This window comes from Charadrius vociferus, unplaced genomic scaffold, assembly GCF_000708025.1.
Source record: "Charadrius vociferus isolate BGI_N301 unplaced genomic scaffold, ASM70802v2 scaffold18, whole genome shotgun sequence".
NCBI lineage: Eukaryota > Metazoa > Chordata > Aves > Charadriiformes > Charadriidae > Charadrius > Charadrius vociferus.
In genome coordinates, this window is record NW_009649565.1 from 462,025 (window position 1) to 471,300 (window position 9,276).

A 9,276-nucleotide genomic window follows, 5' to 3' on the forward strand; every position below is an offset into this window, starting at 1 on the left:
CTCGCCCCTCTTTTCCCCTCTCTAGGTGAGGGTCATAATTTTGACATCCTTTAGGTGAGCTGGTGGAAGAATAAGACATGGATGGGGAGGTGTGAGGTGGGGGTTGTTTTTGCAGCTCATCCCTTCTCCTCCAAGAATCCGGTCCAACACCTGACACCCCCAACCCTGCTATAAATCGGGCTATACACATGACACGTGGCCGCGTATCTATACATGGAGGAGCTGGGCTCTCCCTGCACATTGCTGAGACCATGACCATGGCTGTGACGCTTGAGGAGCCACCACATCCCCTTCAAAACCCATGAAGCACGAAATGCTGGAGCCATGTGTTGCACTGTGGGCTGGGGGGACGAAGGAGCAGCTGGCATATTCAGGGTCGCTCCGGGGTGATGTGAATCTCCACAGATGAGCTAATCTCTACAGGTTTCACCTGAGAATCATAGAATCATAGAATGGTTTAGGTTGGAAAGGCCCTTGAAGATCATCGAGTTCCGCCCCCCCTGCCATGGGCGGGGACACCAGCCCAGGTTGCTCCAAGCCCCGTCCAGCCTGGCCTTGAACAGCTCCAGGGATGGGGCCTCAACAACCTCTCACGGCAACCTGGGCCAGTGCCTTACCCCCCTTAAAGTGAAAAACTTCTTCCTAATGTTTAATCTAAACCTGCCCTCTTCCAGTTTAAAGCCATTCCCCCTCATCCCATCACTACATGACATGGTAAAAAGTCCCTCCCCAGCTCTCCTGTAGCCCCTTTAGGTACTGGAAGGCCGCAATAAGATCTCCCCAGAGCCTTCTCTTCTCCAGGATGAACAGCCCCAACTCTCTCAGCCTCTCCTCATAGGAGAGGTGCTCCAGCCCTTGGATCATCCTCGTGGCTCTCCTCTGGACACGCTCCAGCAGGTCCATGTCCTTCTTATGTTGAGGACTCCAGAGCTGGAGGCAGTACTTCAGGTGAGGTCTCACCAGAGTGGAGTAGAGGGGCAGAATCACCTCCCTTGACCTGCTGGCCACACTTCTTTTGATGCAGCCCAGAACGGCTTATAAAAGGGCTGGGCTGGCTAAGGGGCTGGCTAATGTCTTTGGAGGCAGGGTGGTGGTTTGCTGTGCACCCATTCTCCCGCCCAGGGAGCTGGGGCATTTCCAGGCTGCGTTCCCTGCCGGGCAGCTCCCAAAGATTTGACTGCAAATCACTCCTTCTCCTTGTGACTGGGTGTCACAGCTACTTTTCAGGTGAATTTCCTCTTGTCATCGAGGAAGGATGGGGTTCAGCCTTCAAAAAGAAGGCTTAAGGGAGACCTTATCACCATGTTCCAGTATATAAAGGGTGGCTACAAAGAAGATGGAGACTCCCTTTTTACAAGGAGTAACATGGAAAAGATGAGGGGTAATGGGTACGGGTTACTCCTGGGGAGATTCCGGTTGGACACGAGAGGAAATTTTTTCACGATGAGAACAATCAGCCATTGGAACAACCTCCCCAGGGAAGCGGTGGATTCCCCAACATTGGACACTCTTAAGATTCAGCTGGACAGGGTGCTGGGCCATCTCGTCTAGACTGTGCTTGTGCCAAGAAAGGTTGGACCAGATGATCCTTGAGGTTCCTTCCAACCTGGTATCCTGTGACAGAGAATGTGTTTGCCGCATGCTGACCAGCAGTGGTGGTAAGTCCCTACTGGGGCCCTTTGGGTTGTCCCTTGGAAAAGCAAGTGGTGTGATGCCTGAAGTGACGGGGATGGAGCAGATGTGTCCCTGCAGGGCGGACTGGCCCCAGATGCCTCTTCAGTGCGTGGTTTGGGTTTGCCCTAACGAGCCCGGAGGCTGCACACCCAGTGCAGATGCCAGGGCTCGGTCCTCAGGATTGCGCTCACGTGTGAGCCGCTGCGGCCGCATCCCTGTAAGCTGGGGCTTGGCGTGAGCTCTGCTTCTGACCCGTAATCTGGTAATGCTCCAGCTGCAGTCCCTGCTAAGAGCCTTCATCCCCTTGAGCTCCTCTGTGGCTCGTAATTAGCTCAGTCCCAGGGAGCTGCATGCGATGGTGCGGTGCAGGGCCTCGAGCGCTGCTCGCTTATGGGACATGATCCCAGGATGCAGGAGACAGAGCAGGACCACAGGGATGTGTTCAGGTCCCCCCTCAAGTCCAGGACATAAATTCTGCAACTCGGCGATGTGGGAAAGGCTCAGCAGCCCCCCTCTCTCTCCCCGCGGTTGCAGCTCCCGGTGCGGAGCCCCCAGACTCTGCAGTACCACAACACTGCTTTATCCAGCCCAGGAACACTCGAGAAATCCTGCTTTTCCTTCCTACCCATTGACACAGGAGCGTTTGCCACTGGGAAGCAGAAATGCGGAGGCTCAGGCTGATGCTGCCCAGCATTGCCATCTGCAGAGCCACCCACGCGGGCACGTGTGCGGCTGCGCAGCACCCCGTTAAGAGCTGAAACCTCTATTTCCATGCCTGTTCCTCAGTGCTTGCGTGCTCCTACGCGAACATATGGCACTCCTGGTTTGGAAAGCTGAGCCGTGCGTGCCGTAAGCTTGCGGGTCGTCTCCCTGTGCCGGGGGAGAAGGGACAGCCAGGATGAGCCTGCTCCATGGGCTACTCCTTTGACTCCAGTCCATCCCACGTGAGAAGCAGCAAGACGGCACAGCATATTCTTTTGTCCTGTTTTCCTGGCATCATGCAAAGAGCTGGCAGCTTGGGTAGGGAGCGACCGAGGCAGCAAACTGAAAGGCTTTTCAACTAAGCCAGCATCTCTCAACATTTCTTATGGGTAAATTAACGGATCACCAGATTTTTGGAATAACCTGCCCAGAAGGCCCTGGTGCGAGCTTTGCTTCCACAAAGCAAGGCAAAACAGGGTGCGGATTGGATGCTCGTTTATCGCCTCTGATTACCCTCATCCCAGTTTTGCTTTTTCCCAGCACTGTGACATGTGGAAACCCCCTGGGCTGGCTGTAGACCATCCCCTGGCACTATATAGCCTGTGTGCCCTGAGAAATGCTGACCAAGTCCGCTTGCTGACTTAGACATGCTCCTGGATGGGGGCCGCATGCTCAGCCATGTCGATGCTGTGCCTGCCCCGAACCACAGGGGCAGATGTCCCCTGTGAAGGGACAGGGAAGACCCCCCGGCACATCCTGCTGCCACAGCAGTGAGTACACGAGGGGCTGAGGCTGGCGGGAGGGAATACGCTGCTGTTACATCCCTGAACACACCAGGGACCTCACCCGATGCCTGTTCCTTGCTCCTCACCCTAGCGGAGACAAGCATGGGAAGCTCCAAGCCGGGCTGGACGCAGGCATAGACCATTGCGGCACCGATGAGAGCCCACATATATCTATCAGGGCTTGGCTGGTGGGTGGAAAACTCAGCAGGTAATTCCCAGCAGGGTTATAGCTGTCCATATTCCCATCCTCTGTGTAGGGATATTTATTTTTTTTTCTCTCCAGCAGGCTTTCTGCTCTTTATGTAGATGGTATCTCAAAGTCTTCCAAGGCAATTCCTGACCCTGCAACTACAGCAGAGCTGTTTGTTTATTCACAACAGATGGGATTGGTGAGTGTTTCCTAAATTACTTTCTGAGCTGGGACTTCTTGTTTCATTTGGTACTCGTGAGACCTCCGACAACAGCTGATTAGTCACAAAATGACTCTGATGTCCCAGGTGTTTTGTGAATGTTAGGAGAACTGTTTCCAGAACTGAAAATTCTCTATTATTCACTATTTGCGTGTTTGGAAAGTCATTGTACGTGTTCCTTGCTGCCTTGCCTGCATTGCCCTGAGCACAGAAGTTAGTGAGATAAGCCCTGAGCTGGCTCTGATGGGTTAAACTCTGCAACAGCCCAAGGTGGGCAGGAGTGAGCACGACCACCCGCCCCTGGCAGAGGATTTGGGCAGTTTGGGGGCTGGAGCCTTCCCAACCTCTAACTGCAGCTGCCACCAGCTCTTTGGAGACCCAGCTTGTACTGGGACGTTATGTGAGCAGATCACGGTTTCTCAGGTCCATAAGGTCTCCCCGTAGCATCCCCCGAGGGGCAGAGCCTGGCTCTCCTTGGGGATCCCCGGATGCTACTGAAGTACAAATGATATCTGTAAATTCAGCAAATGCCTCTGGACAATGAATGCACAGGAGGACAATCATACATTTCACCAGCCAGGCAAGCAGATACGAGCATTTCAATTAGTGTTATTAGCGAGAGAGAGCAGGGCTGCGTCTAACGCTGTGGTACCAGCCAGGGCTGCTGAGCACAGCAGAGGAGGTAACTCCTTCCCCCCGACCTGCTGGTCTCTCTCTGCACAAAATCCTTCCCTCAGCAGCAGCAGCCAGCCTGGACTATGATCTCAAACAGGATCACAGACTTGGATCCAAACTCTCCTGAAAGTCAGCACTGCTCAGCCCAACTAATCGGCACCTGAAGCAAACACCAGGAATACGATGCCTGTGGGATGTTATCATGGGAAGTTGTAGCGTATCCCATCGAGCCCATCGGACTCTGGGTTTTCACTGCATGAAAATGCTGAGGTTCAGTTTCACCTGGAGAACCCCAAAGGCGGTGTGTTTGGTTGTATCTCCCCTACCTCGCTCAGCCCCTGCTCTGGCCATCCATCCCCTTGCAGCATCTCTCTGGGTACCCGACCCACCTCCTTTCGCAGCTGCAGCCGAGCACCCCTCAAAAGAGCAATGGACTGAAATAACAGTTGTGCTCTTTTCCTCTCCTTTCCAGAGCGGCCGCAGTTGGTTCGCGTCGCTTTGTCTCGCTGTGGAGCTGGGGGTGTGGGAAGGGAGGAGGAGGGGGAGGCGAGCCTGGGAGCGGTCCTGGCAGAGCCCTGTTTCTCGCACTCGTTGACCTGCCGCGCTGGGCAGTGGCTTGAATTTCCCATGCATCGAGTTGGCCGCTGCCTCATGAAGCTGGCCACAGTGAGCTGTGCCAAAGAATCACATCAGGCTGATATCCAACACCGGCTGAAGGAGGGAAAAGACCATCAAGCACCCATTTCCCAGGCAGCCAAGAGATCATTCTTCCCCCCAAAAGCCCAAGGCACAGGGCTTGGCTTGCCTACTGCTGTACATCTCCAATGCGGTGATCCCCACCTGAGCCCATCCTGCCGGGTTTCCTGACCTTCCCAAAGGAGGGAAAGGGGCAATTTGAGGCAATACCCCATGGCAAATATTATATTGCCTTCCAAATACCTGGCTCCAATGATAACTGCATCCTGAGCACCTAAACCTACATGAGATGAACCCTACCAGTGCTATCTTAAGAGGGTATCTGAATCAACCTGGCCCCACCGAGCAACCAATATGGAAATGGTCAGTGACATCAGCTGCTCCTGGTTTTCCCTAGGTATTTTGGGGGCTTCTCCATCTCTTGGAGCAGCGCCTTTTGCAGCAAGAGAATCTGCTCAGCTGAGGGCAGCCTGGCAGGTCTTGCTGGGGATGGTGGGATGGGGATGGTGCTTGGACGGCGAGGAGCCCCTACCTCTCGAGCAGCTCCAAGCTGCGATGGCAACACTGAAAGCATTTCCCTTCTCTCTGCTTCATCCCACACCGGCTGTGGGGGAAGCAGAGCTCTTGGAAAGCATCTCGGGATGTGTGTGGGAGCAGGTGAGGGCTGCTCCTGCTTTCATCGCAAAGCAAACAGGGACCAGATCTTCCCAATGCGGTAGCTCTGCTCAGGCTGTCAGTCTGGTATTGCCTTTGTCATGTCTGGGGTCTGAGCACCCCAGTGTTGGTTGTCCTCTCCCTCTCGTGCCTGGAGATGCTGAAGAAGGGGTTGGTGAATGTCAGTAATTACAGGTGCAGGGAGTAACAAGGTCTTCCCAGCTGCCTTTTCCCGAACTTGGAGGATTTGCTTTTGAGCAAGTGTGGAGGTCAGATCTCCATCCCCTCGTGCCGGTGAGGAGGTGGCAGTGTCTCCATTGCGGACACCAGGCAGGTGAGGACAAGTCTGGACCATGCACCTGCAGAGTCTCCTTCTCTCCCTAACCTCCTGCTTCTTCTGGGCTGAGAAACGAATGTGGATTTTCCTGGCTGCTCCTCTTTGGTGCTCTGCACAGGGCAAGACAAGCGAACGCAATAAGATTTAGAGCTTTTTACATGAACAAATCAAATCGTGAGCTGCTATCAGTTAATTAGGATGATTCAGTGCCCTGTGCAGCCTGCAGCTCCCAGCAAAGCCCTCTCCACCGGCTGCTCCAGAGCTGCTGAAGCCAGTCAGATACAGCAGCTCCCGCTTAATCGTGTTTCCTTTCAATTACGTCTCTGGATGGGCAAAGTCCGGGAAGCATTTTGTGTCCCTGTAGGGAGGTTGGAGCTGAGCTGCAGCCCCACAGCAGCTACATGGGCAGGAGGCACCGGATCACGTCTGAGTCAAATGTGGGGTCAAAGCCGGCAGTGAGGTGGAGGGAAGGGACGGGTTACTGGCTCGGTGTTATCTGTCCGATGAGACTCGATGAAGATGCAACTTGCACCAATTTGTTGCTCTGGGGGGAAACCAGCACCGGTCCAGTGAAGGAGGAGAGGGAAGGGTGCGGGGAGAACTGGGGAATTGGTGGTTGGATAACGCAGGAGGAATCGCATCTGCTTGCACCCTGTAACCGCACGCTGCTGCTGGCGTCGTGGCTGAATTTGGTCTGTCAGGCAGGAGGTGGATATCGCCTGCCACAGTGCAGGCTGCGAGGGAAAGCCTTGCAGCAGCATGCTTTAACTCTCTTTCTCCATAGTGGCAGACGATGGAAGAGCCTCCTGGACGCCGCAGCAGAGCAGAAACCACCGACAGCCTCATTTATAACCACAACCTGCTCAAACAGCATTGCCATGCAGCCCTATTCCCACCACGCCGACAGCCCCCTCCGCTTGCTTCTTCCCCTCCACCCCAGCCACGATGCTCTGTCTCTGAAGCCCAGCCGGGAGGGATTCAGGGGCACCCCGGTGTCCCTCCAGCCCCAAGTTTTCTCCTGGCAGTTCACAAAATGGTCCTGCATTGATTGCTGCCTTTCATCTCTTTGTTCAAAGCTCAGTGTCTTCTCCGCAGCTTTCACACAACAGGTCTTTCATCACCACGGTGGTTTTTATTTATTCCTTTTGGTGGCTGTATTGATGGCCAAGTTCCTCCTTTTTTGGTCCTTACTCAAAATTAGATAAAACGACATTAAAAATGAAGCTGTTCCAGGCTTTTCCACCACAAGGAAAACTTTCTGGTTTGTTTTTGTGGTGTGGTTTTTTTTTTTTTTTTCAAGGAAGACCACAAGCAAGAGTTTCTCATCCTCTGAAAAGAGATGCATCACAAGATGCTTCTGATGCCTCGAAGGGCATGTGCCACCGTGAGCCCCGTGGCTCCTGCTCACACCAGTCCCCACTGAAGAGCCCAGTCCCCATTACTTGCAGCCCAGGGAAGCCAACAGAGCATCGCCGGGACAAAAGGAGGAGCAGCTTTTAGGGTTTCTTTTGGGATATGCCATGGCAGAGCATTTCTGCAGAGAGGAGAGCTGGAGCGCGGGTGGGGACAGGGATTAGCCAACTGTTATTTTTAAGCACTACGCTAAGAGGATCTCTGCAGTGATGTAGGAAGCTCTGGGTTAGCATCTCGTGCTGGTGATCACCTCGGCATGCCTTGGGGTGAAAGCCAAGGGAGCACCCGTCTCCTCCTGTTCCCCATCCGGCCCTGGCACCCAGCGAGAGGCGGAGGATGCCCCGCAGACCTGACCGCCCCCCCCTGTGCCCTGCAGCCCCTGCCCTGTGTGTGGGCTCTATCCCTGCAAGGCACTCCGTAACACCTCACCCCCATTTAACAAGTTGTCTCCAGAAAGGACCACAATTAAGTTCAAGCACTCTAATTTTGGATAAACCAAGCAACAGGCTAGCACGTGTGTTCTGCCGGGGAGGGACTGAGGTGGGGGGCAGCCCCTGCTCTGCTGCCCGGCTCCCAAAGAGCCTCTGCACCACTGCTGTGGGGCAAAGGTAAAGTTTTCCTCCTCCTCTGGGGGAACAGAGCTTTACTTGGCTCCATCTCCCCCTGGCCCTGACCTCTGTATGCCAGCTGGGAAAAACAGTTGTGAATTCTCTGTTTTCACAAGGAGTTTTGGACCAGAGGCATCATGCAGACCTGCTGGGTACCTCCTTCATGTCCCCCAGGTAAAAGTTATCGGGAGGCAGCTACAGCATCAAAATGGTCTTTGAGCAGGTGCCCACACGTTTCAGGCAGCTTTTGGAGGTGCAAGCATAGATTTTCCCTGTGGAAGGAAAGGAGCTGGTGGCTCGGCGGGGGGGGATGGGGGGTGGGAGGGAGATCTCCTGCCCTCACTCAGCCCAGGCAAACATCCCTCAGGAACGCTCCTGTCTGGAGCAGGCAAGAAACACCATCACTACACCTTTCAAGACAAGATTTTGTGTGTTATCTGACTCTAACAGGACCACTGGGAGTCTGACAGTGGCAGCAGAAAAGCTGTGCCAGCCTGTGGGACCCTCCACGGCCATGATAACATCCCCGCCACAGTCACAGGGAGCTGGGGGCAAAGCCTGGCCTTGGTGCCAAAGTGAGCACCCCCAGCACCCCCCCGAGCCCCGTCTGGCCATGCATCGCCCAGCGCTGTGCGATCTGACTCATCCTCGGCCACCCAGCATGCCAGAGGGCTGCGGGTGGCCGCTGTCCCCACATCACCCACCAGCTCCCTGCTAAGGCCACATCGGATCCCGCAGCAGCGTGCATGGCCGAGTGCCCTCTGACCCGTGCCCAGCGGTCCTCACTCAGGTTTCCCCCTCCGCAGGCAACGCCACGAGGTTGCCTAACACACCTGACCTGTTAAAACAAGTTCCTGCTGCTGCTGGAAAATCTCCCTGGGTATTTCACGGAGGGGGTAAAAGATCCACCACCAGTGCATCCCACAGGACCCCCCACGGACCCCCCAGGTCCAGGCTGGAGGAGCCACCCCGAGGGGGCTTCACTTGGGCACAGCGGGACCCCAGGCAATATCCGTCCCTCCGCCGAGGGTTCGTGGCTGGCGGTGGGGTCTGTTCCTGTGGGGAACTGGGCTCCTGTTCCCCCAGCAGCGAGAAGACAACGGTGGAGTTAGACCCAGCGAAAGGCAGCGAGGGCTCCCCAAGGATGCTCAGGATCCCTTAGGGATGCAGAAAGGCAGGTAACCTTCTCCCAAAAGCCCAGCCCGCACCTGCCCAGGGCTTTGGGGAGCTCAGCAGCTTTTGAAGGTCCCTTCCAGCTCCATCCCCGCCGGAGCCGGGCCCGGGCAGGGGCAAGGGCTGGGGGCTGGGGGCTCCGCAAGCCC